The sequence below is a fragment of the Bactrocera latifrons genome, unplaced genomic scaffold, assembly GCF_001853355.1.
Source record: "Bactrocera latifrons isolate USDA-ARS-PBARC rearing strain unplaced genomic scaffold, ASM185335v1 scaffold_121, whole genome shotgun sequence".
Taxonomy (NCBI): Eukaryota; Metazoa; Arthropoda; class Insecta; order Diptera; family Tephritidae; genus Bactrocera; species Bactrocera latifrons.
The window spans coordinates 542,556-567,165 of NW_017534642.1; the positions used below are offsets into that span (position 1 = coordinate 542,556).

The 24,610-nt window shown below is 37.0% G+C and overlaps 1 protein-coding gene across 1 annotated transcript in view; it reads right to left on the reverse strand.

The window, feature by feature from the left end:
- Positions 1-24,610, reverse strand: part of LOC108978415 — a 109,630-nt gene that overhangs the window by 26,406 nt on the left and 58,614 nt on the right. Inside the window, exon 6 of the mRNA XM_018948683.1 lies at positions 18,042-18,275. The gene's annotated coding sequence lies outside the window, so the exon portion shown is untranslated. The remainder of the gene's footprint in view (positions 1-18,041; positions 18,276-24,610) is intronic.

Consider the following 24,610-nt stretch of genomic DNA (forward strand, 5'->3'; position numbering starts at 1 on the left):
TTGCGTGTTTTTTTTCTTTTCTTTTTGTTTTTGTTCTTTGTCGCTTCATATGCTGGCCACACATCATTTATGTTGGCACTTGTGGCCGAGCAAATATGATTTGTATGCATATTTTGGGCTTCGATGGCATAGATAGATAAGCCTAGTTGAATGCAGACACAAGTTTGCATGAATGCGTGTGTGCTGTTGTTGTATGCGTGCCAGTGTGTGCATTTGGCGTTGAAGTTGATATTCTAGGGCTATGTGGTTTGATGGCAAAGTTATTGTGTGTATTCAGCAATAAGTACCGCCTGTGCATATGCAACCTTTTCCACATGAACGCACAAATTTCTCTGCTGTAGCCTTTTTTACATATTTCCTATACGTATTTAATTGATTGATTCCTATGTGGGACTCTCTGCCGTTATTGCCTCAATTATGCTTGTGTGCGATTCAAAGTAATTTACCGTCAGCTCAGGAAGGATTATTTTATTGGGCACAACGCTCAATCGGTTGCGTTAAATTTGCTGTATAATTCAGTTGCTCATAATTGGCAATATGAACGGTAAATATGCCTACAGTGCACCACTAACACAAAGGCATACATCGGCGGGTGTATGTGTGTATTAGGCGGGAATATGATTACACTATTACACTTGTGCTGCAGGAGTATTATACTGAAAGCTTTGGCAGCTCACAGTTCGGTGGCACAGCAGAAGAACGTGCAGCGTTTGCGAATGGAAGTGGATTTGATGAATATGCAATGATAATTTCGGCTTTTGGATGGAAAGTAAATAATTCAGTTAAGTAGTATAATAGAGAATGCCCTTGATGTTATAGCTTTGGGCTTATTTATATAATATGATTCAAATTTTTTTTATAAAACAACAAAAACACGACAATACATCTTGCACTGTAAACCAAATATCACGAACAGTTGTATGCCTTACAGCCATAAAAGGGTATAAAAACAACTTTGTGTTGGTTTTGATAGATTAGTTTGTATGGCAGCTGTATATTATAGTGGTTCGATCTGCACAATTCGTGCGGAGCTTGGATCGTAGCTATGAGAAATAGTTTGTGCCAAATGTCGTGAAGATAACTCGACAAATGGAAGTTTTTCATACAAGCACTTGATTTCGATAGTTCAGTTTGTATGGCAACTATATGCAGTAGTGACCAGACCTGGAGAATATATATGGCATGGCAGCAAAGATTGAAAAAATCATGTATGCCAAATTTCGTTAAGATATCTAGTCAAATGGAAAATGTTTCATACAAGCACTCAGTTTGCATGGCAGCCATATCCTATAGTGCTTCGATTTCAGTGATGAAGACGCATTGGCAGCTTTTGGAGGAGAAAAGGACGTGTGCAAAATTTCAGAGCGATATCTCAAAAACTTAGGAACTAGCATCAAACATTTTCACCAGTAACATTAGAAAAAAAATTTCGACTGGGTTTTCAAAACTTGCTCACTAACTTTTAAATATTTTCCTTCAGCAGATACATTCACTTGAACTTCTAGTTTTCATAGCCTAATAATAACTTCGATACCGCAGCGCAGCAATTGGTAATCTTGCTAAACAGACTTATCTCTGCGTAAGCTGTCCACAGCGTTGCTCGGCTCAGCTTCCAACACTGCGCCATGAATAATTCATGCGCTCAACATAAAAGCAACTCCAAAAAGAAACCCGCCTTCGCTCATACTCAGCACTTCTTCAGCGCCCGCGTGTATTTCGGCATGAGTAGTTCGGGTCCACTCCCACCGCCAACTAAATAAATACACCGAATGGGTTCGCTACGCAAATTTGCATAAAATTTTAATTTTGTTTGCTAATTTTATTGTTCTGCCACAAATGTTATTCGCCTGTCAACTCTAATGCGTTCATATGGCAAATAGAGCGTACACACACACCCACGAATGCATGCAGGGGACGGTGGGAGGTCATAAAATCAGCGTTTAAATGTGTTTTTGTTAATATAACTAACCTTTTATGCAGCTGCCGGCGATGGCCGAAAAAATGCCTTGCACCAAGAGGATAGCGGTTTGAAGAAGCAAAAACGAGGTAAGAACCGAAAGTCAAAAGAAAACACGGACAAGTTTTGTGCGGAAAAGAAGCGTTGTTGTTTTTGCTGTAGGTGAGTGTGTGTGTGTTTGGAGTTGTAAGCAGAGCAGAGAGTGTAGGGCAGTAATCTGAAAATAAAGCAGATGTGGCCTATATGCGACTACCAAAGCACAGGCTTGTATAAATGATGTGTGTGGGTGTGCGTGTGCGTGCGTAGACTTATACAATCGCTTGCATGTCCTTGCTAGCATATCCGTCGTGTCCATTCTGTCCGAACTGTCGGAACTCTTCAATCAGTGCCTAATCAAATGAAATCGAATTTGTTGCACAGCAGCACAGTGGGCCGAAAGCGAACAAATAGCGACAAAAAAGTGACCTTGGAAGCATCAAAAAGTGACATGACAGTGATGGTTACCATGTGAAATTTGCTTATATTTTAATAAAGCAAGGTTCGATATTCGAGTCTACTTTTATGAAGATATTACAGGAATATTTTAGGGCAAAAAATAGGTAATCGTATAACTGGTATACTGTATTTAGCCTTTGTTTGTTTGACCAATTATGATCTCTTTTTGGAAAGTTAGCAGAGTATTATTAAAATTGTGAGATTAATGGTACTATTATATTTTAAGATCTTGTGAACCCCGAGTTCGAATTGCGACTGTTTCGGATTCGATTCGAATATAAAATTGTAGTACGATTAATAGGTAGACTTATACCAAAGAAGTCAAGTTCAAAATAAAATAAATACTTGTACAAGAAGCTATTAAGAACAAAAATAATGCAGACCCTTCAAAAGGTTCGAGTTCCTTACAAGTTCCCTTTTGTTCTGTAAAAAGTCAGAAGTCGGTTATACTTTGAGTAAATTTGACCAACACTACAACTTAGCCAGTATCGGAACCTTATCATATCTAAGAACCTCCAACGGGAAACCGGCGCAGCATAACCTCAGCTGTGCTTCCTTCCACTACTTTGGCGCTTCTCACAAGACTAAGATCGTTGAAATCCACATAAAGTCATCCGACAACATTCGAAAGCTGAGCAGTAGCCGTAGTGGTCCATCGAGCAAACTTTTACCGCTTCGATAGCACCCACACGGCCAACAAAAAACCAATATTTGCCACTCATTCCGCCAGCACCGAGGCACAGTGTCACTTAATTCACTCTAGTGTCCACTTACAAAATCGTTCATTTCGAGCATCGTTTGTACACAACTTCAGAACTTCAGTCGCTGCTGAACGCATGTTCTCCACTTTTTATTGCCACTGTTATGTCATGTGCTCACTTCCGGGTGCGCCCTCGTTGCCCGCCGTCCGTTGTCCGTTGTCCGACGAGCTATTGAGGCATGTAGGCGTTGAATTGAAAATTTCGTGCACTCTCAGCATGGACGTATGTATCCTTTTTGCTGCGTCTGCTGTGCTTGTTGTTTTTGTTGGTATTATCGCATTTATTGGCAATGCGACAACCGTTGCCTGTTGTACTTCCAGGCCAGCCAATCAATGATGCGGTGTATGTGACCAGCGATTGTTATTGCTGCTGTTGTTGTTATTGTTGTTGCTAAGGCCGTTACTCTAGCCATAGCTGCGCATCCAAGGCGTTGTACGTGATCCAGGAGTGGCCGTATGTGTTGCGCTATTGTGTGTCAGTGCCATTGTGTGTTAGCTATTTGAAGTGGTTGTTGGTGTTGGTATTATTGTTGCAGTTATTGTTTCAGTCACCACCAATATTATTGTTTTATGTCTGCCCATTGTTGTTGCTGTTATTACAGCAATGCCATTAGACGTTTTGAACGACTGCGTTACGCTAGTCAAGGACTTGCTTGGACTCGCTCGAGCTCCTGCCGGATCCGCTCGAACTTCTTGCACCTTTATCCGGTTTGTACTATCTCAGCACGTTTGCACACATCTCTTGCAAGCTATTTGCTGCGTTCTCATCGCTTTCCTTTTCGCATTTTCCCAGAGTTGCGCTTTATCTTTTTTATTTTGATTTTGATTTCCTTTCATTCGAATTGTACAGATTTTTTCATCGCCTCCGCTTCCTCCTTTGTCAATAGCGTAATTTCGTAATCTGTTGGTGCAAGCTACGCTTCGCAGTTCACTGCATTGTATTGCGTGCTTGGATAACCATTATTGGTTATTTCTCGTTACCTCCATTTCAGATTACTTCCTTTCGAGCTTTGTTTGGTTTTATTGTGCGCCTTTGTTGTCTACGCATTGAATTAGCAGTCGACCGAGTTGGTTCGATAAGGTACGGTAGCGAGCAGGAAGTCGAAGGTGTGGCTGGTAGGACGACGCGGCGCAAAGTAATAGAATTCGGGATCGAACTGGTTACAGACTTTGCGAGCTTAAACAATCGGAATAACGGATGCGGACCAAAGTCAATAAATTTAGAGACCGTCTTAGGGGAACACGATCTGGGCGAACCGAAGGCTCTAATTACGGGCTTTCCAAGCTGAAACAGTCACAACGGTCGGCTGTGGCCCAAAGTCAATGGATTTCGAGAATAGTTTAGGGAAACACTCTATGGGTGAATCGGAGGCTCCACGGGCTTTCCAAGCTAACAAATTGACAAATAAGCATCTAAATTTCATGCTGAGGTTTTAAGTAAAGTTTATAAAGTGGCAGGTTTTAAGGAACCTCAGAGCTCTGAAACGGTGTGATACGACTCAGCTCTGGAGCTGGATGATAAAAGGAGAATAAGTGGAACTGCCTGATCAACCCTGAAAGTTGAGTTTGAAAGAAAATTATAAGCTCGACAATTCCTACAAGCTTTCCGCAGCAATCGCTTACTTTTTGTGTCTAAAGATAACAAGCATTGAATTCCGATTGACACAAGTTTTATTCCTCTCTGACTTCCACTAGTCCGACCAACAACAAAAATGCCTATTAAATCACAGTAACCGGCGGCTTTAAGTGCCTTAGAAATCACGCGACAAAAATTGCAGCGACTAAGCTGCAGCTGAAACAGAGCAGTGCCAGCCAGTGAAAAAAACCACAACAACAGCAATAAAGCCTTACAATGCAAACTACAAAATGAGCCACCAATGACGCAGAAAGCGACAAAAACTAGATGAAACGTAAACTTGAAGACGTGTAGAGGAGGAAAAAGGCGCAACAACAACAGCAACAACAACGAAGAACACACTGTGGGAAATACCAAAACTGCAAGTGTAAAATCGAGAAATTGCCTGAAAACTGAGTGTCGCCAGTCGTTTGCTGTCGCTGCACTTCGCTCTGCCCCTGGTTACAACTGCGCTGCGACGTGATGTGGAGTTGTTGTTGTCTGCTTAGATTACTATTTTTTTCGTAGCCGTTGTGTTTTTGTTTATTCTGTTATTTGTGCTTTTTCGTTTTGGTAATCCCTTTCGTGCCTTCGTGCTGTCAGTGGCTATTATTGGTTTGCCCATTGATCCAAAGCATTCGAATTGATTCGTGTAGCCATATTGGATTATTCTCGCAATTACACTTTTCCACAAAATTCTTCGGATTTGCTTTTTTCAATAGCATTTTCTCTTTTATTTGGTTTTCTCGCACTGGATTTTTTATTTGCAGTTACCGTTAAAATTCAGTTTGCGTTACACGCGTTCGCGAGCTTTATTACATCACTCCGCTATTTGGAGAGGCGCACGGTACTCTGCCACGACACTCAGCGACTCAATTTCATACTCGTTATACGCTTGGTTGAATTGGATTTTATATTAAATTACGATGATAGTGCTCAAGCGAGAAAGTTACAATTCCGAATTGAAGAAGGATATCAAAATATTTGTGATAAATTGAAAAGGATGCGCGAGCGCAAAGAGATAGTGGAGGAAAGAATCTCAATTTTCGAAAAAATAAATTCCTTGAATAGCAAAAAACAGCGCTCAAACTTTGAAGCTAACGTTTGTTAGAGACTACCGAGAACAGTAACAATTGAAACCAACTCATGAGCTAGGAACCTTTGAAAAACCTAGGAAATTTTGAAAAAATCACATAAACCTTTCAATTCTTCAAAGATGGCTATGTAGAAGTGAAAAACGTAATTAAAAATTATACAAACTGTAATTTCTTGCATTCTTTTAGGCGTAAAACCTGGTGGTGTGTTGTTGCCTCAAACTATGAACTTCGTCTATTTGCAGTCAATATCAATGCCTAATAACTAATCTAAAGTAACAAATAACATTTCCGTAGCCATAACTGTTATTTTGAAACTAGCGCCTAAAGACACACTATGAAAAGCTCATTTCATTTGATTTAAGGTAAACAGTAGCAACGCGCCTAAACTAACGCACATAGCTCCAACATACATATTCTCGGAATTTTCAGCCCACTATAATTTACAGCGTTATTTTGAGTGCACATAGATCATGCAACATTTTCCATTTGCCGCTCGGCTTGCTAGTTTATCTGCTACTCTTTGCAAACGCCACAGCCCCACCTGAATTTTTGCTGGACACCATTAACTCATCAATCAAGCGCCTCTCGACATTTACGATTTTCGACGGCAAAATGTTGTGCAGGCATTTAGCCGCATAATAAACTAACAGTACACACATAAACATACATGTTTGGACAGCACGTGGTACAAGCGTGGTATCCAGCAAAAATTCTGTGCAGTTGAGGGTCTGGTTATCACCTCTGCTTGCTCATTTTGTTGGAGGTTTTTGCAGGCATGTTTCAGATATTTTCTATTTTTTCAAATGCCGAATTCGGATCAAATGTTGAAAGTTACCTGCAGAGCTTACATGGCTTGTGTGGGCGGCTTTTAAGCATGCATTTGTATGTGAGTGCGCTGCAAGAGCATAACGAAGAAAACGGCAATTGCATACTTGAACGCTTCGCAAGCAGTTGGCGCATTCACAGAAGACCAATTGGACTGGTGCGAAGATTCCTAGACGTCTAAAGCGGTCAATAAAAAAACATAAACCAAAGAAAAATGAGTAATGAAGCGGCGTGCAAAAAAACCACTACTGAAGTGTAGATTGGCAAAGACAATCCGAAATTTAACAACAACGTAGAGAACATCATTTTGCTGTCAAGTCGGAGAATGTATATATAGAATTTGACTAGATTAAGGCGAAATCAGTAACAGGCTTAAACTCTCCATGGTTTTACATACCTTACTCCTTGAAAGATTTTGCAAAAATTTCTTTTTATTTCGTTGCAGCTCAGCCAATGAAAAATGCAGAGAGCAACACATTTTCGGCTTACCTTTTTCGAAACGAAAAATCGCCTGAAAGCTGTTCGACCTTCGAAAACGGTCGATGAAATTATGGAAAAGATTGACCAGGACCATCAAACAGTTTTGAACCACCTTAAAAAGGCTGGCTACAAAAACAAGCTGGGTACCACATGAATTTTATTGTCTGTGACAAATTTAATGGACCGTATTGACATCTGCGATTCTTTGCTGAAACGAAATGAAATCAAACCATTTCTGAAACGAACGGTAACAGGGGACGAAAAGTGGGTCAAATACGGCAATAAATGCTCGAAAATCCAGGATTGACGCCTCGAAAGGTTTGGTGGGATTAAAAAGGAATCATTCACTATGAGCTGCTCCAACTTGGTCGAACAATTAACAACATGTTGCTGTCAACAACTGATGAGATTGAAGCAAGCAATCGAAAAAAAAAACGGATCAGGACAACGCTAAACTGGGAGAGCTTGGTTGGGAAGTGTTGACGCACCCACCATATAGCCCTGACCTTGCGCCAACGAACAGTCGGACTAAAATTTGTTTCGGTCAATGCAAAACTCGCTTAATGGAGTCAAGTTCTCTTCCAGAGAAGCCTGTGAATATTACTTGTCGCTGTTTTTTGTTGACCAAAATGGTACATATTTGGTTCGTTAATGTTCACTATAAATATATTAAAAAAAAAAAAAAATAAGTTGAGGTTTGATTAGAAATACGAAAAGACTTTTTCGACTACCCAATATAATTGCATTTTCAATACATTCACATCTCGAACATTAAATTTGCCACGAATGAGCGTATATACGCGAACAAGTCCCTCAGTTTTTGAGATTTCAATCTGAAATTTTGCACACATCCTTGCTGCTCATTATAGGTAACAATGATATCGGACCACTATAGCATACAGCTGGCATATAAATGGAATGATCAGAATCAAGGTCTTCTAAGGAACATTTGATATTTGTGAAGGTTACTAAAGCTTCGCTACAACCGAAATTGACGATTTTTCTACTTTTTTATCTTTCCGGAAAAAGTTCAGTTTAATTTTAAAATTTTCGATTTTATTTGGCGTAATTTTCGAATTTAATAGTATTTAAATTTGCTTAGCAGGTTATTAAATTAACGAAGAGCTATTAGAAATTTCCGAAATTAAATTGGTGAGCGAAGCTGCCAAGCATTGTGCGCAGTTCATTCATTATGCAAACAAGAAAATAAAATAAAAATTATATCCAGTTTTGAATTTCCACTTTTTTTGCATTTAAAATTTAAACGCGTTCATTGATTACAAATTTGTGAAAATGCGCTGATTTTTATTTTAAGAGCTTTTACTAAAATTTCCAACAACAAAAACAGCTAGAAAAAAATTAAAAAAAAATTGAAAATTATAATTATAGAGTTCAGTTGAAAGGCTGTGCATATTTTAGAATGTACGTGCATACACACACATATGCGCAGGTAGACTTTAACTACGAAACGTTTGCAATTTAAACGAGAAAGTTGAAATTTTGCTAAAAATCGCTGGCGCGTTGATTTAAGTGCGTATATGTGTGCTAATGCTGAAAGCGCGGACAGTTAGACAAACTTGTTGAAGGCACCCGAAATTAAAAGACGACGCAACTCAACAGCGATAATGGTGGCTGATGCGTGGCTGAAAGGTAAGGATAAACAACAAAGCGGAAGCGCAGAATGCGAAGGAATTTGTTAGAAGCAGCAGTAGCGTGCTGCAAAATAAAAGCGAAATCGAACAAGCGTATTCGAGTTGTTTGCTTGACACTCAAGCGATCGGCAAAACCGCTGAGACGCGCCAAGCAGCAAAGCAGCTGAAGTACGAATGGGCTGGCGGTTAAGTAGGAGAAAAGCAAGAAAATCTTTACCGAAGTACAGAGAGTATCGCTACCTATATTTAAACAAAAGTAAACATGAACATTTGCGCATGCGAAACCATATGTGGACTTAGGCTTAAGTCTTCAAACAGTTCGACAGTTAGCTGAGCAATGAGTTGAAAAGCCGCGCGCTCACTTAGACCTTACGAGGCGCACAACAAGCTAATAAAATATACTATGTATATAAGAAACATATTGTGTTGTTGTTGTGAGAGTGCTGCGCCGCGTGTATAATGAGACGGGAAGGCGAGCGCACATAATGAAATTATGTCAAGTGCGTATTTTTGCCATCAACGAATTTATGGTGAATGCTTGTGGCGCAACCGCAACCGCAAGCAATGAAAGCAGCTAGCACAATAACAACAACAACAGCAAACAAAACGTTAACAACAAACAAACAGGCAATAATAATAATAATAATACGAGCGTTGACAGCGAAGAAACGCTGCCGTGTGCTCAGGCTGCGGAGAGTGAGACATCAAAATTAATGCGCGCAGTCAAGAGTTTGCAGCAACAACAACAAAAACAGGCATCAAGGTAGTGCACTCATGCATACACGTATAGGTGAGCGCGCGCGTAGGTGGGTGTGTGTTGTGACAATCTCCGCCGCTGAGCTGTCATGTGACACATCCGTGGCGTGCCACATGTCGCATGCCACCTGCCACTAGCAAATATGAACGCAACAGCAAGGCGCGTGTCGCGCTGTATGAGTTCATTTACACAAACAAACCGCGCCGATCTCTTATTTTTTAATTTTATTTCATTAATAACTCGACGTTATAATTGTTTTTGCTCGCCATTTCCAATATATATAGATGTATATGTATATCTATACTAGAATTCAACACACACATTACATTTACATATAAACAGAGTCATGTTAATATCAAGACCGCAAATGTCTGTACGCGGGGTTTACCCAAGGCGCTGCCAAAAATAAATACAAACATATAAGCAAACACATATATACATTAAGGCGGAATAAAAAAAAAATTTTTTCCCTTGGTCTTCCGAAAAATAGGTTCCTAGACACCACTAAGCAAGTCCCTCCTAGTATGAGTTCTTAAAAGTAACTGTACCGCCTCACAGTTTTCTATTTTTTTTCTTATTAACAGAAAGAAAAGCCGCCAGGCTAGGCGTCACTGCGAGCATTGTACCATACTCGACCTCGTTAATGCACCCGTTCTAAGTTCGTAGTACGACCGAGAAAAACGGAAAAAAAGTAGGCAATAACTAGGTTTTAGGTAGGTAACTCGGTTAAAACCATCTGGGTAGACGATCATATAGGAATAGAAGAAAATTAAAAGGAAGGCGAGTTGTCCTGCTCGGGCAGAAAATTTCCATGAGTTGCTCCACGCTACTAAGCTACTTCAAGGGTTGCTTAAAGTAATGGACCGTAGAGAAATATCTCAGTTCGTGGAACAGAAGCACAATCGGGCATACCACAAAGATACTTTGAGGTAGTGTTGATGGTGGACTGACCAAAACTACAGGCAAGAGGGAGCTTAGTAATATAGTAGAGGTCATTACTGAGAACATATACTCAAGATCCTAACTTCATGGGAATGAGAATGGGAAAAGTGGATTCGGTGCAATGCAGAGCATGCGCGGGGGATTAAGAGACGCTAGCACATTATCTATGCGAATGCCCAGCATTCAGTCGTTCCCACGACAGTCGGATCCACGTAACCGGAGTGGACACGGATTTTTATCCAGCCAAGGATTGACAACTCGGTAAAATTCTGCCGCTACAACAACAAGAACATGAGACGGGACATATACCACTTAAACTAACTTGAGAGACATTGGGCAGCAACAATGGAAAAGAACCAGGGTTTTTATCAAATCCACTTAGTTGCTGGATAACGCTTAAATCGGTTACCGCCCGGGAGCACAGCCTGTTGTCTTCGCCTCCCTTTTCAGTTAACTCACCAACTAAAGTTGTCGATATATTTGATTTCGGAATAAGAAAGTGAATACTGCTTTAAGGAGGATCCTGGTTTAGAGGCTTCATAGAATAAATCGACTTTTTTGGGAAGGAAAGAAATAAGTGATTAAAGCAAAACTTCAAGGGTTTATAGTTATATATTTAAACATTATTAAAAATTTTTTTGGATACAAAATCCTTGATATTCCGCCTTTGGGAAGCAATTGCCCGATGCATTTCGCATGTGCATGGGTCGGACGGGGTTCAGAATGCAGGTCGCAATTTCTATCGGAAATAAAAAACTCAAAGGGATTCATATGTTTTAATAATTCATCTTCTAGTTAAACTAAAAAAATCCTAAAAAAAAGTGTAAAATTTTAGAAATTTTAAAAAAGTTGAAAAAAAGTGGTTTTTGACCAAAAAAATGTACTTTATGTTGTTTAAATACATGTGTGAACTTGACTATTATTTAGTTGTTTTAGAAGATAATTTAATGCTAAAGATAATAAACTTTGCCCCAATTCCATACGACGTTTATTTCTTTCTATTATGGTCGCTAATTAAGAAAAATCGTAAAAATGAAAAACCTAGAAATCGCACGTCAAAGTTTTCGATTTCTGCCCAAGCACTCATATATCTGCTAGACGCTCGGTGACTATTTTCCCTCTAGCTTCAAAAATATTTCAATTTCTCATCTTTGAGGACTTATTCTTAGATTATTTTTAAAAAGACTTAAGCAAAAAATAAATAAATTTTTTGAAGCTTCTAAATTAATCTCCCCCCTTAAACTGGCCTATTCTTAGGGCAGAAACAGAAACCTCAGCGGTTGCTAAAAAGTTATATAAAGAACACCCTAATTTACAAATATCTGTGAGTTATATCAACTTGCTGTATGCATGCCGTGTGCTCGTCATCACTTGTAAAGTTACACTCGCGTTTATACTCATCACGTTGTTTGTTGTTGTCCCAATTGCAGCAGTTTTCCCACACCTACACAAGAAACACGTATGAATTCGCCAGGAGAGCCTCAACTAATAATTTGTAGTGGAATTTTGAATTTCTAAAGTAATTTTATTTGAAAAGTTCTGGGTTACAAGTATATGTACATACACTCGCACACACACACACACATCCATAGGATGTTTATGCAAATTAATTAGCGACACATACAGTGGGTCTGCCTAACTCCTCTGGGAGACAACAGGCATAATCATTTAACGAAGCGTTTAACGAAATTAGTATGCAATGAACTTAGGCACATACACAGACACACACACATATGTGTTTGCAGTAATAAAGTACACTTTGGACAAAATGATGCTTAAGAAAGTAGGAAAATGAAAGTAACCCCGTGCGAATATTTTATTTTTGAGACTAGTGGTAGCGCGGATGCCGTGGAGTTGTCCATCATCTTTTGAACACTTTTCAGCTGTGTGCTAATAGATGGAGCCCCACCAGAAGAGAGTTGGTCGATCTTTAAATCTGCCTCTGAGCTCTTTACATCTTGATTTCTCAGACCTCTTACTCGGATGCTGAAAGCTTAGCACAAAATTTCTATTTGACGACCAAGGTTCTCATAAAGTACTGTTTTTCAGGCCTCTTAATTCTCCTTAGTCTCTAGAATCCGTAAAGAATCACGCTTCACCGCAGACGATTCTTTGGCGTTGGCAATCTCCTGTCAATGCGAGGAATGCTCTGCCGACTTGACAGTCCTTGGCCGGATAAGAATCCAGTTCCGGTTGCCATAGAAATGGTTGTTGTTGTTGTCGAAGCGGCAGAGTTCTGCCGAGTTGACAGATCTTGGCCGGATAGCAATCCGTGGCTCTGAGAAGTCGTGAGCTCTGAGGCAGTTTCCAAGTAACTGATTTTTTGAGAGGATGGTGCTGGTATAGGGTTGGCTGCCAGCGAATGGATCCCAAAGGTATAAAGAATACTATTATGAAAGCCTCTTTAGCCGTAATTCGAACCAAGGTCTTAACATAACGTATCTCTAACGTAACTAACAATTGGAGCCCAACCAACGCCCCACTGCAAATTGTAGATAGACATAAGCTCACTCTTTTTCAAAAGCTTACAACTTTGAGATTATACAACCGCTGGTATTCCTGCATGGCTCACGCTCCGGCTGGCAACCCACTAACACTTTCCAACTGCCTGACAAGTTATGGCTGACAAGCGCCACATAGTGCACAGGGCGCTCACAAGCGAAGTCTGTTTACTGTTTTAGTCACAGAGTTGAAATCAGGCTAAAATTGCATATAATTAGAAAGTGCAACCGATGTTGATTGCTGCAAGAGTCAAGCGCCAGTTTTAAAACGACTAGAAGACGAAGGATTGGTTGAAGTTATGGGAAGAAAAAGAAAACTAGGAAGGAGAAGGGTGAACAAAAATGAGAAGGATTAGCAGCGCCTTCGAACAGGACTTGCATGGGCGATGAAGGATGAAGGAAATTATGCCAAACAGCTGAAGGGTTTAGCTGTTAGTAGCATTAGTTGAGAGCGAAGCTACAGCGAGTGCCTAAAAGTGAAGGCTTTGACTTGGAGTGTGAGGAGGGGAAGTGAGAAGGGAAAGGATGTCATGTGAATAGTGAGGAAAAGAAGTGAGAAGGAAAAGAGTACCCTGTGAATAGTGAGGAGGAGTAGTGAACAGAGAAGTAGTGCCAGATGTGGAGTGATGAAGCCACATATATGGTAGATAAGCATGATATCAATTTTTGAAATTAATTCTTGCACTTAAACTTTTTTAATTATATCTCTAATGTTATTTTAATTTCTATCTTGCACGTTAATCTAAAGAAAATACTGGAAATATGCGTAGCAAGACATATTACTTGTCACTCATACGCACTGTGTACCCAATTTATTTCAATTAACTTGCTCTACTTAGAATAATATGAAGCCAGTGAGTGAAAATTAAACACAAATATGCAAAATTTAGCATGAGCCGAAAAGCATTAATTCACTAATTTAACTTAGTTTTCGGGTAGTAATTATAATTTTGCATGAAATTGTAAACTTTACCGAAATTGAACTGCTGTTCAACAATTTCAAATATTCGCATTTCGCTAATCACTTTTAATTGGTGTTTATTTGCGGGTTTGTGTTAATTTGGGCACGTCACTCGGTAGGCAACTACCTGTTGCGCTGAAGTGCCGTAAAATATGCAAGAAATCCGTCGATTAAAATCAAATAATTGAAAGTGAAAATTTTGAATATTTTAATGTGCGTGAAATTCAATGGCACCAATTAACTAAAGAGTGTGAGCGTGTTGCATTTAGGTTTGCTATATGCGAATATTAGATTTTCGAGCAACTAAACCAAGTACTAGGGCGGGTTGAATCATTATATTTGGCATATGTGGACTACAGGAAGATGAGCAGCGATTATACTGAGTGGTAGAAAAAGTCTTTTCGTATTTTCTCTTGTGCTACCAATCACATTGTGTCATACCATATAGTGTTGGGAAGGTGAGATTTTAAGCTTCATTTATCGAAAAAATAAATAAATTCGGGGAAGTTAAAAAAGTTACAGCTGATCAAAAATTAGTGAAAATAATGAAGAAATTCGCAATATTTTGAGAATTTTGTATAAAAAAGCGCAGAATACCACGCAAGCCACCAATGAAATTTATGAAGTTTACGGGGACGATGCTGTATCAGTCCGTGTAGCACAACAATGGTTCGTTCGGCTCCATTCCGGAAATTTTCACGTGAAAGATACACCTTGCTCTGGTCAACGTATCGGCTGATCAGGTTGATCAGCACTGTCACATAAGCACCCATGACATCGCTAAGCAACTTAACATTCATCTTCATACGGTCTTGAAGCAACTCAAAAAGGCTGGCTACAAAAAGAAGCTCGATGTTTGGGTACCACAGGAATTCTCTGTGAAAAATTTAATGGACCGTATTAACATTTGCGATTCGTTGCTGAAACGAAATGAAATCGAACCATTTCCGAAACGAACGGTAACAGGAGACGAAAAGTGGTGTATACGAATACGAATATAATGTGCGAAAAAGATATTGGTCCAAGTGTGGTGAAGCTCAACAAATGGTCGCAAAGCCAGTATTGACGTCTCGCAAGGTTATGCTGAGTGTTAGGTGGATTTGAAAGGAATTATACAGTATGAAGTACTACAGCCTGGCCGAACGATTGATTCTACATTTTACTGTCAACAACTGACGAGGTTGAAGCAAGCAATCGAAAAAAACGGCCAGAACTGTTTAGCAGAAAGAGCTTCGTTTTAAATCAGGACAATGCTAGACCACACACATTTTTGATGATGACTCGGCAAAAACTGGAAGAGCTTGGCTGGGAAGTTTTGATGCATCCACCATATAGCCCTGACTTTGCGGTACCACACCGATAGTAAAATATTTGAACGTTATGAAATGAGGGCATACTGTGTTGTGCCTTTAATTTTTATATTTTAAGATGCGTAGCCTAAGATGAAGATAGATTTAGGAGATATTAACATTAAACTGCTCAGAAGGCTGGCTCACGCGCTCTTTTTTAAAAATATGCTGAACTCAACTGAACTCAACCTTTTCCAAGTTCACTATAATTTAAACAAAAAAAAAAAAAAATTATTGAAAATTCTCTTAAAACTCTTCGGGAAAAGCTGGAATGAATAACGGTGCTGAGTTTCGTAGAAATAAGAGCAAGTTTCCGTTTGGTGGAGTTGAGATTCTATAAAGATATGTTTGAAAGCTTGAAACTTCGATAAAACTAAAAAACTATGTTTAAGAATTTATAGGAAAATGCTTAGATAAATTCGAAATCGCCAAAACATGACTTTCACCAAATTTAATATTCAAAAGGAAGTGCAAAGTAAAAAGTTATATCCGCAAACAAGCCAAAACACTCACAAGTACACAATTGAAAGCGACGCCACAAAAATGAAAATCTCTGTCTTTCACTTTCAATGCCAAATCTGTGAATGCATCGCCGAGCTGCACACACAAAGCGGCATGAGGCCGTACAAGCGGTGGGGTAGCGGGGAGAGAAGGCGCAGATTAATCATAACAAAGCGCTGTTGACGATTTTGTCACTCATTCCATTCCTTTGCTGCAATTAAAAAGAAATTACGAAGCCAAAAAAGTTTTCACTTTTCTGTGTCAACAACTATCTTGGCGCAGCGCGTACGCATACAAACACACATATTCGCGCTCGTGTTTACACGTATTTACATACGTGCCTGCGCGCCCACGCGCTGCCGCAGCCGCCGACGCAGGCTTGGGCCACACTCGTCATACGAAGTGCTGGCGCACAGTCGCTGGGCATAATTTCGGCGCGGCAATTTTCAGCGCCACACACACGCGTGCACGCAACGGGTTTTCAATTCTCAAACACCAAACACTCAATTCAAATTTCACTTTGCTTGCTGCGGCTGCCAGCTTTCATTTTACTTGGCTTCTTTTTAATTTTTGTGCAAACTTTTTGGGCTTTTACTCGCTCGCTGCCTTTACGTCGCATCATTTCGCGCGGCTTGGAAAACACAGCGAATTTATGTGTTGGCCAAGTTCTGCTGACACACAGTGCCGCTAAGCGTCTGCGCGGCTGCCAAAAGCTTGGCGGCGAACGGCAACGTGCTTGCGTTGCTCCAAATCCTAGCGAGTTTATTTCACTTTTTGTGCATGCTTAATAGTGTGTACAATGCTTTGGCTGGCGCGTACGCCTAAAAGTATGCCTCTCTTTGTGGTTAAGGCGTGCCAAGTAAGTTGATGCGCGTGCTAAGTGAAATGAAAATTATTTTGAGGCGCCGAGAGGATGATAAGACATTCCAGTGAAATAGAATCTACAACAAAGTCTAAGAAAAAGCCCACATTTTCTTAGGAATTCGAGCAGACATGTCTTCTTTCGAAAGGTTTCCAAAAATTCTTAGGCAGCCAAGCTTTACGATATGTTAGTATATATGCTGCTCTAGAAGTTATTGAAAAAGCGAAGAAACCCATCTAACTGTACTAACTGAAAATTATTCGAGAAAAATGTTAAGGAATAATGGTATCTATGAAACCATAGAAATAAAAACAATTTTTTGTTCAGTGGAGTTGAGGGTTCCATAAAGATATGTCATAAAACTGCTACAAAGCTTGACAATTCGAAGTGAAGACTAACCGGTTCGGTACCGCAATATTGTAAAGAAATTGAAGAGAAACGGTAAACTCAAACGCGCACTTATGTCAAAGGTTTAAAAAATGAAAGAAATTGAAGTCAGGCGCAATCACGCCTAGCACACATACACTGCTAGGCCAACTGATGGAGAGAAAATAGTCGACTTCAAGTTGTGGATAGAAGATCACAAGCGAGGAATGAAATGACTTGAATTAAACGAGCGAAATATCTAAGGGAAACCCAAACTACTTTGTCTGAAATTGCAGCCTCATCACATGCGTGCAAGCACTATCTGAACTTTACTGTATACAACTTCTGTGCGGTCTACACCGAAAGTAATATAATTCTTTTGTAACTTTTCGCACTTCAAAGCCGTCACATTTATGAGTCTATCTGTGGGAATTCAGGCAATGAAATTTGCAAGAACGCCAGGCTACTGTCTTGTCTCACCCAAGACATTTTGCGCATGCAATTCGGGTCATGTGCACGCGTTGTGTGTATGTCTCTTATGACCTTGGATTTAAGAAAAAAATTGCAGAAAAAGCACGTTTAAGCAACAAAGTGAGAAAAATTAAAACAGAAATAAATTCCAGATCTAAAAAACTAGGCCAAAAGTGCGCAGCAGCCGCAAAATAGAAGGAAAATCCATTTTTGAATTTTTTCTTTGACGCGACGCAGAAAAGTATGCAACGTTGAAGTCGTAACCAGGAACTAACGCAATTCGACTCGCAAGCCAAAGAGCACTTTCTTCCAAAAGTCTATTAGAAGCACGCACATGCAATCACTCAAGCAACATGATACATACTTTGTTGCCATGTTCATTTGTATACTGCACACATACACACATACTTATAAGAAAACAAAGGCGTGAGTAAATACAAACGTACATACCTGTGTGAGCGTCGACGAAAGTGCGAAAGTCAGCGCGTTCACAGAAATCGAATTTTTGTTTGAATGCGTTTGTGCATGCGTGTCTTTTACTTCACATTCGCTGCACTCCCTTCACATGCAACACACATTGCGTTTTCGTCCGCTTCGCCAGTCGCTTTGAGCGCACGCTGTCAATTTCGCACCGAACTTTATCTGCCTGAGTAGGAGAAATTCGACACAGAGATGGACGTGAAGCTAACAGAAAGATAAACAAAGAAAAAATAACAATGACAAAATGAAAAATAGGCAAAAGTAAAATAAAAAGTACTGCAATTATGAGAAAAAAGGAAAATTACAACAAAACAACTGAAATGAATTTCAAGCTCAAAACAAAACCCAGAAAGAAAAATGAAAGCAAACAAATTTTAAATATCGCTGATTACACAAAAACAGCAACTGGAATAAAAATGAAATAAAATAAAACCGGAAATGAAGTGTCAACTTGTTACAATTAACTTTGACAAGTTCGCCACTTCCGACAGCCACGGCCGGGTTATGAGTGCCATCAATTTGCGACGATTATTTATAGTTTTTTTTCCATGTGTTTGCTCAATTCATTTGCTGACACTGAAAATAAAACACTTGTCTGACAAGCTAAAATTTATTTTTAGATTTTTTCTTTTCCTTTCCTGTGCTAAAAATAACGAAGCTTATAATGGTGAGTTTAGTAATGTTTAACTTATTGAAAGTAAAAAACATAATTCAAAACTAACAAAAAGTTAAAAAAAAAGTAGTTAATTAATACGTTAATAGAAAGTCAGCTAAAAATAAATGCTTTTCTAAATGTTTTTTACAATTTTATTAGTTGTTTAATTAATGAATTACTGAAATATTAAAAATAATTAATATTTATGGAAAATTAAGTTTGTCAGAATATTAATTACTTCTGCATAAGTAAAAAATATATAAAATATTTAATTTTAATTTGCCTTCAAAATAATTCATACCATAAATTATGATAATAATTATGAAAAATTAGTTTGATAGCAAATTAATTAATTTTAATTTCCCTTATTATTTGAATTAAAATTTATTTGTTTTCTACGTTTTTATATTTTGAGCTTTAGCGAAATTTGGGAAAGTAAATTTTGTATGTCCGCCGCCATTAGGTCAGACGCAACTGTACTTATGTTAATATTTTGCTAACGAATTGGACCAAATTTTGTATCTAAACCGTCCTCGAATCGCTTTGAACACACACAAAAAATTTCATCAAAATCAGTCCAGTCGTTTAAGAGGAGTTTAGTGACATACGCATGAACAAAAGAAATATAGTATATATAAGATATACATATATGGTATATAGTTTCTTTTAATTTGGTATTAAAAATAAAAAAATTTCATTTTTCTATGGTTTTAAAAAATTTTTTAACTCACCTGAAAAATTTTTGATTACAATTTTCCATTTTCGCGAAACTTGTGTAAAACAATATTATTTTTTATTGATTTGAAAACTTTTAGTTTTATTTAAGATTTCGTACTTCTGTTGTCTAAATTTACGTTACTATTTAACTTAATTAAATTGTTTTTTCATTTGACATTTTTAGGTTTATTTTTTCATATTTTTTTTAATTACTTTTACCTATTTACTACGCTCCTTGTTATCGTATGTGTTATTTAAACCTACTGAGTTCACATAAAATGCATTGAATTCCATTTTAGCAGCAATTTTTCTGCTGATTTTAATTTAATTAACAATATTTTTATATTTTTTCTTTGTTTTTTGAGTTTATGATTACTATTTTAAGTTTTTGGTATTCGTTTTTTTAGTTAACTAGTTATATAATTTACAAATTTACTGCTAATGTACATACATATAATTTTTGCCTAACAATACTTACAGCTAATTTGAGTTAAGTTAAACTGGTTTTTTGGTACTAAAAACTAATTAATATCTCATTTAATGTTTAAGTAATTTAATTAGCCTAGTAAAATATTTGGTCTCCTATTTCAAGTTTCCACAATTATTGTTGTTACTTTTGTCTCAACAGTTTTCGTAAATACTTGATTTCCATACAAAAAACTCAAAATATTTATTTTTGTATTTGGTATTAACTTTATGATTTTTTTGAAAAAGTGAGTAATTTGTTAACTAATTTGTGATGTGTGCTATTTAAGATTTTTTAGAGTTTTTACTTTGAATAAAATTTTCGTTATTGCATTTTTCTTATGTAAAATTCAATATTCCGGAATTGTTGGAGAAAATATGCTATTATGCCAAAATGTGCATATAAAAGTATGCATAAATATAAGAAAAAGTTTTTTAAATATATTTAATTTAAAAAATGTATAGGAAAAAAATTTTAAAATCGCCAGTTTTTTTTAATATTTAAAATTACAAAATCTGATTTACTGCAACAAAAAGTACCAAAATTTCTTGTTCAAATTACTCAAAATAATTAATGAAAATAAATTAGATAAAAATAATTTTAAAAAATTAATATTAAGAAATACTTTAAAATAAATATGAAAAAGTTCAATTGGACTTAGTAAAATAATTAATAAAAGTAAATAAGAAAAAAAATTGTTAGTAATAGTTTTTTGTGTAAATATTAAATATTAGTTGAAGTAAAAAAATTATGAGTAGCATAAAAAATAATACTTCAGTAAACAAAAATATTTTTTTTTTTGCCATCAAAATCTTTATACAAATAAAGTATAACGTAAAAATAAATATGAATTGATTAATAAACTAAGATAATAATAATTAAAATGTTTTTTTTTTTAAATAAATATAATAATAATAATATAAAAAATTGTTAAAAATAATTATAAAAAAATTCAAAAGGGCGTAGTAAATAGGAAATAAGCCATAAGTGCTACTAAAAGTTTTCAAGTGTTAAATATAATTGAGGAAAATTATAAACGTCAGGAAATATTACAAATACATATGCATATATTTAGTAGTCGGAAAACTTTTTTTCATATTGCTGCAACGACTTTTTTGCCAAAATACGAAAATACTTTTTCGACTACCGAATATATTGTAGCTGTAATGGACTAAACTAACTGAAAAAACATAAAACGCTCGAAAAGTTTACTGCATTACAAAACCAACTTTTGGGTTAGGCGTGGCGTATGAGTAACACAATTTTTCAAGTGATGTTAAATATACTCGAGGAAAATTATAAACGTCAGGAAATATTAAAAAAAAAATATATATAATATATGTATACGTATAAATTAAAGCTGTCATGCATTACAAAACAAACTGTAGGGTTAGGCGTGGCGTATGAGTAACACACTTTTCTAACTGGTATGACATGGCGTATGAGTAGCAGTGTTTCTAATTTTCATGCCGTTTGCAAGTTTAGTGAGTACATTTTCATTTATTTTTCAAGTGATTTAGTGATTATCTCTCAGCGTTAACACGCTTGCATTGTTTGTTATTGTTGCAAAAAATTGTGTATATTTAGTTTGATATTTGTTAAGCTTTTTCATGCAACTGTTAATGAAAATTGTGCATTATTTGCCGCTTTTCCACTATTTAGCACATTTTATTAGCTACTTATTAGTAATTAATTCTATTTTTTCTTGACTTTTTTCTATTAGCATTAACACACACATTGACTAGCAGTTTTTACATATTTTTTGTGAATACAAAATGTTGTTGTTGCTTTTGTTGTATGCTTATTTACAAAGTTCGCACCGCAATTGCTTTCACAAATGTTTTGCTATTTGCCCAAACACATTTATATAGTCGGTTATCGCTTATACCCGTTAATCACATTTAAGCTAAGTTTTGGTTGTTGTTCGATTTGTTTCCAATTACTCTTGCTATTAATTTAATTAATTTACACATTGTGCTCTCTAATGCAATTGCATGCAAATATTTAATTTTATTTCATATTTTTTCGCTCGATTCTTAAATTGAGCACTTGCCTAACCACTTGCAAATACATTAACATACGTACGCTATTGTTGCTATGTACACAGGTAGCTATTATATATAATACATAGACTGAGAAACATACGTTATTTGCTTGCATGAATTAAATTATTCAATTCTGGTTTAGATATTTTAATTAATTTATTTTAGTATGGAAATTTGCATAAAAATTTGCACAAACATACATATGTACATAATACCGCATACATACATACATACAGACGAAATGTATATGCGTTGCTGTGTGAGTGCTCAACCTCAACTATTATTTACATTTGCTTTCACGCATTTCAATTTCTACCGCAATTGCACACATACACACACATACAAATACAAAAAGAAAGTAAATTAACGCTTTGAGTGCCAAAACAAACAATTTTCAAGCACAAAACGCAAAAAATACGAACTCGCCGGCACTTCAAATGCAAACTTACGTTTTTCTGCTTTTCAAGCGACCGAATTCACACTTTAAGCGAAAAGTTTGAGTAAAAATAGAGTAATTAAGGCAGACGTAAGAGAAAAATTAAAAAACAAACTGAGACCGCTATTCATTGACAGGCTGAATGTGCATAAAAACATGCCAGTAAGAACACAGAAAAAATCCACGACAAAAGACGCGCAAAACAAAAGCGTCCACAACAAAAATGGGAAAAAAATAATAAAGTACCAAAAATAATGCTCTCCGCATGTGTTTGTATGTGTGTCCCGCGCCTTGCCACTACTGGCTGCCTTTGTTGACTTCATTTCGCGACATTTACAGGCGTAAGCATGGGTGTTTGGGCCAAAAAGTCTGTATGGTGAGTGTTAGCCAGGGCGTATGCGTAACCGAGTGTGTGCCTGGCGGCGCGACCACCGCGGTAGTGGCACACATAATTTCTCAGCTGTCGGCCATTTGTCGTCGCTGCCAAAGATGAATATGTGGGCGTGCTATCAATGTGTCTGTGTGTGTTCGCGGCTGTGCGGTTTATTTAGTGGCGAGTGTAAGCAAACGTGCCCCTGAACAAATATACTAACATACGTTATATGAGATTGCGGGTACTTTTCGAAAAAATAATTTTTTTTTATATAAATTTTTAGGTTCAAAACCAAAATTAAACCAGCTTTCATAATTAACAAAAATTATAAAAATAATTAAATGGGCTTAAAAAGGTTTGCTATTTTAAAACAGTTGTTATTTCCTGAAAACAAAAAAAATGTCGTACTTTTTTTTGGTAATATTATTATGAAAAATTTGTGGGAAAATTTCAATTATGGAGATAAAAATTGAGAATAAGCCTATTTATAAAAACCAGAATAATAATTTAAAGTAATTTAAATAATTTCAAAAAATGGAATTACTTAAAAAATGAAATTATTTAAATAATTTAAAAAAAAAATCTAAAATACATTTTTTTATGTCATGCTATTACGTAAAGTTTTTAAGAATACTAAAAATATATACGAAATAATTTTTTAAAATGAAAAAAAATATTCGAAATAATTTTTAAGAATATTTCTTTTCTAGTATAATTGATATAAATAAAAGGCACTTTTGCTTAAATGATACTGCTTATAATTCAACAACGTCTGAAGTTTCCAACCGCAGCAAAAAAAAATTAAAAACTGTGCTAACTTTACTGCCACATTTTATGCCTTCAACTGATCTGAATCTGCTCTTCGTAAGCGCCTGCTTTGCTTCGCATTACCAGCAAAAGCTCAGTTGGTTGTCATCATTTCTGCTTTCATATTTGCTGTCTGCAGCAGTGTATGAAAATGTACTCCATCCCACACAAGCGATCTGTATTTCGAGTAGTCACAACAGGAACAACAAAAATAGCACTAACAGTGATGGCAGCGACGCATCACATCACTTCACTTCGCACTTCACCTCCTTTGCACAACGAAAATAGCAAAGAAATTGGAGCACTTCTGGTTTGCAACCGCTCACACACACACACACACACACATGCAGTTAAATGCGTGTGCGCTTGCAAGTGGGCGACATGTCAACATTCGCCTGCGAAATTTCACCAGTTCAAGCATATTCCACACCGAGCCATACCGAGCCGAGGCGAGCCAAGCTGTAGTACATCATGTCGCATACGTAATCAACATGCGAGCTTACGTGTAATGGCGGTCTCCGATAGACGGTGAAGTGCTAGTTGCATGCAATTCACTTCAAACTCCTCGCCATGCCACACAGGAATGTATCTTTCCCGACACATGCACATATACGTGCACATATATAAGTGCATATGTGCATATGTGGTAGTTTAGTCAAGTTTCTGGCATTTTTCGCTTGTTTTTGCCCTCCCTTCTCTCCTTTTCTATTTTTAGTTTCTGTTTGCTGGCAGTTGTTAGTTTTGTTGTTGGAGCTACTGATGTCCTACTGTAGCTGAGCATATCGCCCAGCCACTTGGAATTCGCTGAGCACGATATTTGTGCCTTGAGTGGCAATGCAGCGACAGTGGGTCAAGCAGCGCACAGAAGTACACAAAAAAGTACAAAACAAACTTTTGACAAACAGAACTGAAGTTGTTTGTGAACAGTTTTCCAATTTATAAGTTATTTGTAAATTATTTGAAGTGAAAATGTAAAAATATAACCAGGAATTAAAAAATATTATAAAAATAATACCAAACAATTCTTTATATTTTATTAT